Genomic DNA, 451 nt, shown 5'->3' with positions numbered 1-451 from the left:
TTATATTCTGTAGCGTTCAAATAAAAAAGATAATTGTTGTTGGCGATGTTCAGTAATTATTATTGTGGTGGAAAGATTATATTTATAAAGATAAAGTGTGACTTTAAATCGGGTCAGTTTTTATTATTATTGCGGCAGTATTTATAATTATAATAATGTCATAAATGAAGAATATTTTTATTTGGGGGATGAAATTATAATTTGGTATCTGAGAATCGGGACAGATTATTATTATCGCTGCGATATAATAATAATATCGGCAAATAGGGGGAAATTTTTATTTTTGGAAGAGATTATAATTTTGGTATTTTATATAGGGAAAAATAATAATAATGTGGGGGTACCCTACGGCTTTCCATAATATACATCTAAACTCCGCCGCCATGAAACTTTCGATTGATACACGTGATCTATATTGAATCTTTACCGTACATTACACACCATTCCCTCA

This window comes from Ostrea edulis, chromosome 2, assembly GCF_947568905.1.
Source record: "Ostrea edulis chromosome 2, xbOstEdul1.1, whole genome shotgun sequence".
NCBI classification, from domain to species: domain Eukaryota; kingdom Metazoa; phylum Mollusca; class Bivalvia; order Ostreida; family Ostreidae; genus Ostrea; species Ostrea edulis.
This window is presented reverse-complemented; position numbering follows the sequence as displayed.